The 8,738-nt window shown below is 41.4% G+C and overlaps 1 pseudogene; it reads left to right on the forward strand.

Moving 5' to 3' along the window:
* Positions 1 to 1,178: 1,178 nt before the first annotated feature.
* LOC110297645 (uncharacterized protein C3orf38 homolog pseudogene) lies at positions 1,179 to 2,199 on the forward strand (annotated as a pseudogene).
* The last annotated feature ends 6,539 nt before the right edge of the window (positions 2,200 to 8,738 follow it).

Genomic DNA, 8,738 nt, shown 5'->3' on the forward strand with positions numbered 1-8,738 from the left:
TGAGCATAAACAGGCATGGATACATTTTTCTGTCTTCTCATTTGTAGATGTGACTGGATATTTCAAGTTCCTGATATCATAACTTCCTAACAATGATGGACCATAACCTAGAATGGTGCCCTAAAATAAACCCTGTCTCCTCCTAGTTGATTTTGGTTAAAATATTTTGTCACTGCAACAGAAATAGAACCAGAACACGATCTTGTCTTTTCAAATAGGAATTCTACTACAAATTGCCAGAAAGACATAGTCTTCATTCCTCAAAACTTAATACAATTGTGATTTCTGGGGAACAGTTTTCAGGTGTCCAAACTTAACCAGAAACCTCCATGTTCCTGTCTCTGAGCTCTTCATCATGTTACAAAGTTAATGAATAACTTCCCCTCCTCATGAACAAAGCAGCTCCAGTTCTCTCCTGCTCATAGATTACTCTCTCTCTCTCTCTCTCTCTCTCTCTCTCTCTCTCTCTCTCTCTCTCTCTGTGTGTGTGTGTGTGTGTGTGTGTGTGTGTACAATAATTTTTAATCATTTACTATTATTTTTTTTTAATTTTGGGAGCTGTTGCACACATGGAAGTCAGAAATACAATTTGCCTTCCTGAAGATCCGACTCAGGTTGTCAAGTTGGTGGCAAGTGCCTTTACCCACTGAGTCATCCTGCCAATATTACACATGTACTTTCTATAGGGAACATTTACCAGCTCCCTCTTAAAAATCTATTTTCCACTGTTGAAGTCGTATTTTTCTCTTCCACACTTGATCTGTGTGATTTGAGTAGGAAACTCAAGTTTTCAAGTGTGAGGATTCTAGGGATGAAGATTGTTACCTCAGCCAATCAGGATAAAACAATTAGCTCAACGATGGAGTGTCACTGTTTAGATTCAGTCAATTAGGCTCAGAGATATTAATTAGCTCAGGGGATCATCTTCAGCCAATCAGCAGCGAGAATGTTGATTAAGGGGTCAGTATGGAGCCTTGGCCTTGGCTCTTCAGGATCAGAGTTGATTCAGGGATCGAACATCCTTTACCATCTGCCAACCTCGGGAAATTATCTTCCAATTTCTTTATTCATTCTGTCATTCATTTTGCATCATTAAAGAAATATTTCGTCGGCCAGCCCATGGTCCATGAGGGCAACACTGGTGGCAGCGTCCTCTGCCCCCATCGGCTGGGGTCAAGATGTCGGGGCTTAGCCACTTAGAGTCAGAGGGCTGCCGAAACCTACTTGGCATGCTGGATGATGATGAGGTCATGGCCCTTTGGGACACCATCACCACCACCTGGTGCAGCCTGTGGACCTCCAAGATGCTATTTGTGCAATATTAGTGTGTAGCCAAAATGTAGAAGAACTTCTGAGGCTCAAAAAAGTCTGCTGAGAAGTCATATTTAAGTATTTGGCAACACAAGGGGTGGTGGTACCTCCAACTACTGAAAACCACAATCTTATTCAGTATGCACATGGTTACTCGGAAGAATCACCAAAACCAAAGGAGGCAGCAGAGCCAGTTACAGAGACAGGGAACATCCAGCTCTGAACAGCAGGCAAAAGAAGAAAAAGAAGTGGAAAAGGTTGATTTTCATCACTTAGGAGAATTCTGTCACTGGTTCTTTGAACTTCTTAATTCTCAGAATCCTTTTCTGGGACCACCTCAAGATTAATGGGGACTACAGCACTTCTGGCATGATGTCCAGCTTAGGTTTTATTATAACACCTCAGAACAAAACATGACAGACTACCACAGAGCAGAAATTGTCATTAGTGAAAGAGGAAATTCTTTTTCTCAATCCCAACCTTGATTCTCAAGGACTAAATTGTGTGTCTTCTCCTCATGGATTAGTTATGGTTGGAATTGCAGGGACTGTCCACCGAGGAGATTCTTGTTTGGGCATATTTGAACAAATTTTTGGACTTATTCATAGCTCTTTTGTGGAAAATACTTGGAAAATCAAATTTATCCACCTGAGAATCATTGGAGGAAGTTCCCTTGCTCCTGGATCATCACTGAAACCATCTGTAACATTTGAACAGAGTGATCTGGAGGCCTTTTATAACGTAATCACTTTGTGTAATAGCCCTGAAGTGAGACCTAACATAAGGCATATATTGGATAGTGGGACTGGAGACCAGGTTTTACATAGTGGAGATGAGGCATTGTTGAACAAAAGGGAAATGAATTTGCCTAACCCTCTCAAGCATTGAGCATTGTACTTCAGCTTGAAGAAGCTGCAGAAACACATCACTGATCATCCTTAAGCCACTGCAGATGTAAGAATTGACATATTTTATCTGAAATACCCTTTTGGACTACAGACTAGTAGAATACTTGTGAATACAGACTAGTGAATACTTGCCTATTTCTACCTGAGTTACAGCAAATGTTCTGAGAACTTATTGTGGTCCACCAAATGAATCCCAGTTTAGATATTGTATATACCTGTGTGCCTTAGAAACTTTAGGTGATATTTTCATTTTATTTAGTGACCAGCCTACTGATCTCTGCTTCCAAGTGGCAGAGGTTAATATTATTCATGTTTATGGCTTATTGAATCTCTTACAAAGCAGCTCACTAAAGTGTTGTCAAAAGAAAACAGCATTTTAAAGATGTTTAATAAAAAAGGCTTTATTATGTAAGAAACAAATAGTGGAATTGTTCAAAGAGTCCAGTATTTTAGCCTGGGAAGAAAAACTTAGCTGCCCTTTTGAAATTACTTTTTCAAGTTACCAGTTCTAGTCCAAGAAAGTATCTCAAAATCTGCTGCTTTTCTGAATTATGTTGGGTAATAAATGCTGTTGTCAACACAGACCTTTTTACTTCTTAGGCTTTAGCCAACAATTTACAAAATGTTTACTATAATATTCTAAAGATGGAAGGTATGCTTTGAAAATTTAACGGTATGCACGTGAAAGATTCTGACAGAATGTAAAAGGTCACAGAAGCCCTGAAATTGGCAAAATAGATGTCACTGTTAGCAGAACTAGCTTCACTGATTTAGAAAAATAGAGGTGCATAATGCTCTGGCCACTCCTTGAACCTGTGTGTCTGCCAATGTTTTGACCATTCCTTGAACCCATGTGTGTGCCCACTGATGAAGCCCACTGCCAGGTGTTTGTGATATTGGTTGCTGAGAAAGAGTCAGAAAATCTCCCCAGCAACCACAGCCCGGCCAATCCTGAGTTGCTATATCTGCACCAGACTCTTTCCTTGTACCCCTCCCATACCCATTTCTTGAGAATAGACATTGTTTAGATCTGGAAATCCCCTACTCCCCCCTTCTCCTTTCTCCCCTAAGGGCCTATAAAAACTGGGACCTCTTTCCCCTCGAGGTCGACTCCTCTACCCCTGCGTGGGATATGAGTCATCCCCAGAACTCTGGCTTTCCCCGAATAAAGCCTCACGTGGTTTGCATCAAGCTTGGTCTATCGTGAGTTCTTGGGTGTCCTCTATTGTCCTGAGGCCTGAGCAAGGGGCTCCTCTCGGAGTCTTTCACACGATTCCTAACAAATTACTGGTTTTTCTTCTGATTGATCTTAACAGAGGCTGACTTTCCTCAAAATAAAAATAAATAATAAAAATGAAATATTTAAGGTTGACAAAAATTGTATATATTAGTGAGATGCAATGTGGTGGTTTGATATTTATGGCATTGTGAAACAGTAGAACTATTCAACATACAGTTATTTATCATATTTGGAATGATGACATTTAAGATATGCTTCAGTAATTCTTTTTACATTTTTTTGTTGTGTGTGTGTGGTATGTTTGTTTATCATTGGGCTTACATGGAAGTCAGAGGACAGCCCACTATAGTCAGTTCATCTCTTCCACCAGGAATAAACTCAGGATTTCACACTTGGCAACAAATGACTTTACTCACTGATCCACTGGCCCTGTCTTAGAAATTCTCCTGTCTACATGAAATTTTCCATCCTTTGAACTAAATCTCAATATGGCATTGTCCTGTAAACACTTTTCCATCCTGTGCTTCTGTAGTTTCTGCTGTGTAGACTCGGCATATAAGTGAGATCTCACAGTATTGTCTTTCCTTGTCTACTACATTCACTTTACATCATGTCCTGATTCACACATGTGTTGGTTATTAACACCAACACAGGCAGCCAGATCTGTCCCACCCAATAAAACTCTTTTTACAAAAGGTAATAATGACACACTGGGTCCAGCTTTGGGGAGACAGATCAACTTTAATCTGGTAAACCAAGGGTTTATATAGTTTTAGGGAAGTGGGGTAGGAATATCCAGGGTGGGCAAAGTTCATTGGCTGAAAGCTAAGATAATGAGATGCCTCATTAGCATGTGGAGGCATTCCAAGAATCTCAGGTGCTAGGTGAACCAGTTCTTATAGGGAGAAAGGAAGCTGAACCTGTGATCTAAGCAATATGACATTCCACAGGTAAAAGGTGTGTGGAGGTTTCAAGTTCTCCAGACAAGGTCAGAGAAGGAGAAGCCCTCCTGGTAAACGAGGTCTACAATTTTGCACCAAGCTTCGGGCTTTTCAGTAAAGTCAGACTTTGACCTTAATTAGCAGCACAACCTCTCATCACAGCAATAGAGCAGTGACCAAGACAGTACTGCAGCAGTGACACCCCTACTGAAAGGAAATAACTGCCCGTCTACCTCTGGTCTCTCACTAACACTTTCCTTTTACTTTGGTTTAAGCAAAGAGATCCAGCCCCTTAACATCCAATATCAACTGAAGTGGAGAAAAACTCAAAGCAATCCCATTAAAATCAGGAATGAGACAGAGCTATCCATTCTTTCCACTCCTCTTCAATGCAGTCCTTAAAGCACTGGCCAGAGAAATAAGACAAGAGAAGGAAAAGAGATACAAATAACATTAGTCAAAATATCCTATTTGAAGATGACATGGAATACATAAGAGGTCCCAAAACTTCCACTGCAAAACTTCTAGAAATAATCAACAATTTCAGCAAAGTGTCAGGAGACAGAAGCAACTTCAAAATTTAGAATTTGAATCTGATTCGTTTAGGTTTGATCCTTGATAAGCCATTTAAAATAATAAAGCTTTTTTTTTTAACTTTATACAAGTCATCCTGTCTACTTATGATTTTAAAAAGGAGAGAGAGAAGAGAGCCCACAGAGCCCAAACACCACTCAAATATCTATAACAGAGACCATGTGTTTCATACAAAGGTGCAGTTTGCTTTGGATCTGTGCTTTTTATATCTTCACAGCTATATTAGAATCTCTCAGAGAAGGCCCAGCATGATGCCTGATAGCATTGTGCAAGGGCATCTCCTCAAGTGAGAATCTCAGTCATTGATGGGGCTCACATCCATCACTGTCTCTCTCCAAAAGCCATTTTGATTTTAGGTAAAGCCTGTTTAGTGATTCTGACATGTACACAAATATTTACTTTGGTTACTATTTATTTATTTTGATTGATATGTATTCTTTTTTCATTTATTTATTTATTTATTTATTTAGGGGAGGGAGTGCAAGTGTGCCATGGTGCAAATGTGGAGATCAGAGGATAGTTTATAGATTATCCACTTCTGTAGGTCCCAGAGATTATGAGGCTTGGTGTAAGCACTTTTACCTAGTGGGCCATCACTGCATCCCTTGACTCCACCTTTATGGTAGATATATGTGGTGGTCTGAATAGGTTTTCCCCAATAGACTCATGCCTATGGGGAGTGGCACTATCAGGAGGTGTGGTCTTGTTGGAGTAGGTGTGACCTTGTTAGAGGAAGTTTGCCACTGTCAAGGTGGTCTTCGAGGTTTCTCCCTATGCTCAGGTTTTATCCAGTGTGGACGATACTCTCCTCCTGGCTGCCTGCAGAAGAGAGTCTCCTGCTGCTTTTGGGTCAAAATGTAGAACTGCTCCTTCTCCAGCACCATTTCTGCCTTCACACTGCCATGCTTCCTGCCATGATGATAATGGACTGAACCTCTGAAAACTGGAAGCCAGCCCCAATTACATGTTTGCTTTGATAAGAGTTGCCTTGGTTATGTCTCTTCACAGCACTAAAACCCCAACTAAGGTAGTATGAGGCCTTTTTCTATACACTAACAATTATTTTTCTAATAATGGGGTAAACCTGCCTTTCTGAAGCCCCCAATCATCTATCAAACCAGATATTTTACATGAGCTTAACCCATATTAGGTGAGATTTTCAATGTTTTAAATATTTTATTATATATATTTGTCATTGATCTCTCAGATCCTGGCATATATATATTTATTTATATATATATGGTGATTTGCCTATATGTATAAGCATGTATGCTTGTATACCACGTGTGTGTCTGGTGCCCCTGGAGGCCAGAAGAGTGCATCAGACCCCCTGAGACTGGAGTTATAGGCAGTCATGATCTGTGGTGTGAATGCTGGGAATTAAACATGGGCCATTTGGAAGAGGAGCCACTGCTGTCACTCAGGAAGACATTTCTCTATCATCAAGATTTGCAGTCTTAAAAAAAAAAAAAGTCAGTGAGCAAAATGGTCTCATTATTTTGAATTGTCATCCCCCCATTCTGGAAGCTCAGAGAGACTGTAGCATGAGGAAATGGAAGATCTGCCACTTAACTGCAGAAGGTTCAGGACTATTGTGGGGTCTGCTTAAATCCAATATGCAACATGACTCAAACACCAGGTCAATGCAGATGACAAAAATTTATTGTGATCAAGCTGCTGCTGATTGATCAGGGCTGCAAAACAGACTCAGGAGCTGGACTGTGACCATGAGGGGACATTGTACAGGATGTTTAAATGGGTATTTATGAAACCATAAAATGAGGGAGAGCAGGGTGGATCATAGCATTGTATTTTGACATAAGGGTTTGAGCAAGGGAGTTTCCATCAATCAGGATAGGAGTAGGTTCCTAGGCCTGGGAATATGAACTTAGTTTGACCCTGGCCAGCAAGATGGAGAAGTTGTCCTTGAGATGTCTGGATTTAGACAACTGTTCCCTTTATAATAGAAGCTGTTCAGCTACTGGGAAGTCCCCAACTCCCCTAGGGTGTGGGACTTTAAATTTAGTTTTTCCCTATGATTCAATGGAGTCTGAAAACAAAATGGTCATACTTAGAGTAAGTTTCTTTTGCTTGCTCCAAACAGGGGTAAGTGTGGCGCGTTTTATGGCATCTACTCACCCACACAGAAAGCCCACAACAGACACATGTAACACTTCTACCAGAATATAACTTGATGAGCCCGTGAGTTTGGGTGAGGGGTTACTTTCAGGAATCTGGGAGACTCAAAACCAGCACATTGCTGACAGGCAGAGGTGATGACTCCCCCAAACCCACATCACTGGAGCTCTCTGCACAGCCTACAGCAATCTTGACCAATGTGAGAATCTCTCCTCTGCAGCTCAGCCAGTCGGAGTCTCATCTGCCAGTGGCAGATCCTTGTTTCATTAACCTTGAGTGGCCCTTTTGGATCTTGTAAGTTTTAGCCATCCCAGCCGTATGAGTTTGTTTACTCCCTGAGTCTTCAAACCTCTCTGTTCCTTCATGGAGAAAATGCTTTGATTCAGAGGAAACTGTCAGCTGCCATCCCAGCATCTGCAGTGAGGACATTATGTATTCAGCTGTTATGTGGTTATAATATGAGACAGATGTGCTTATCCCCCATTCCAGGCATTGGAGGAGGAGCCAAGAACAAATCCCTCAAAAAGTTTCCTCCAGAAATAACTCTTCTGGGGACACTCAAGGGACAATGTCACGATAAATCCAAAAGATGATTTTGAGCATAATGGTTTTATTCCATATTTATGTGTGAGCAATACATACCTGTGTGTGGGTGCAATGTGTGTGTGCCCTGCTTTCTCCAGTGCTCCCACCAACAGGGTGCAATGGCTGCTCGCTCCATGCACTTTCACTTTTTCCCACCACTTCGATAAAACACCATGACCAAAGCAGGTCATGGAAGAATTGATTTTGAATTATGGTTCTAAAGGGAGAGTCCATAATGTCGGGGTGGGGGGCACAACAGCAGGAGGCCAGGGCAGAGCCAGGATCTGAGAGATCAATGACAAACAGGAGGCAGACAGAGTGGGCTAGAATTAGGGTAAAACTACAAACTCCCAACACCCGCTTTGAGTGACCCACTTCCTCCAGCAAGGCTCACATCCCAAAGTTTTCGTAACCTCCCCAAATACCATGAGGGACGCGTTTAAGTATACAGCCCTATAGGGAACATTTCTCATTCAAGCCATTAAACTCCTTGTTTGGGAATAATGTGGTGATCATAATAATAACTGTAGTGATGGCTACCACTCAGCTCTTAACTTCCTGACACTGCCCACTTGATATCTCATTTAAGTTTCGCAAGAATCCAGTAAGGTAGCCAATGAGTCACTTTGCTCTCTGCTTTGATAAAATGTCTGACGAAAGCGGTGCGAGGAAGGGTGGGATTAGTTTTGGCTTATGTATTCTATCATTGCATGGAAGGCATCTAGCCGCATTGGTCCAGGGAGTAGGAAGAGATGAAACCTTCCTCTCCCAATTAAACCTCTCTGAAAACATCCTCAGAGAAATACCAAGAGGCCTAAGTCCAGGCAACTTGCCAATCAAAATAACACATCACAGGTTGGGTCCAGTAATGTCCCATTTTACAAAGTGTGCAAGCCCAGCTAAACTAGACCTTTGGCACCCAATTTCTCTATTGTGTCACTAAGTTTTATTCTTTCCATTAATTTACTTATTTATTCACTTTACATCCTGACTGCAGCTCCCCTCTTGTCCCAGTCCTCT

Source organism: Mus caroli, unplaced genomic scaffold (genome assembly GCF_978045245.1).
Source record: "Mus caroli unplaced genomic scaffold, Mus_caroli_1 scaffold_8, whole genome shotgun sequence".
NCBI classification, from domain to species: Eukaryota; Metazoa; Chordata; class Mammalia; order Rodentia; family Muridae; genus Mus; species Mus caroli.